The following is a 524-nucleotide window of genomic DNA, read 5'->3' as shown; positions in this document are numbered from 1 at the left end:
TGTGGTTGGATTGGGTGGGTGAGTGTGTAGGGGTGGATGAGGTGGGTGAGTGTGTGTGGGTGGAGTGGGTTTGTGAGTGTGTTGAGGTGGATTGGGTGGGTGAGTGTGTGTGTGGATTGGGTGGGTGAGTGTGTGTTTGGTTGGATTGGGAGGGTGAGTGTGTGTGGGTGGATTGGGGGAGGTGAGTGTGTGTGGGGTTGGATTGGGTGGGTGAGTGTGTGTGTGGGTGGATTGGGGGGTGAGTGTGTGTGGGGTTGGATTGGGTGGGTGAGTGTGTGGGTGGGTGGATTGGGTGGGTGAGTGTGTGTGGGTGGATTGGGTGAGTGAGTGTGTGTGGGTGGGTTGGGTGGGTAAGTGTGTGTGGGTGCATGGGGAAGGTGAGTGTGTGTGGGTGGAGTGGGTTAGTGAGTGTGTGTGGGTGGATTGGGTGGGTGAGTGTGTGTGTGGGGGGGGGTGGATTGGGGGCGTGAGTGTGCGTGGGTGAATTGGGTGGGTGAGTGTGTGTGTTGGTGGATTGGGTGGGT

Source organism: Babylonia areolata, chromosome 14, assembly GCF_041734735.1.
Source record: "Babylonia areolata isolate BAREFJ2019XMU chromosome 14, ASM4173473v1, whole genome shotgun sequence".
NCBI lineage: Eukaryota > Metazoa > Mollusca > Gastropoda > Neogastropoda > Buccinidae > Babylonia > Babylonia areolata.
This window is presented reverse-complemented; position numbering follows the sequence as displayed.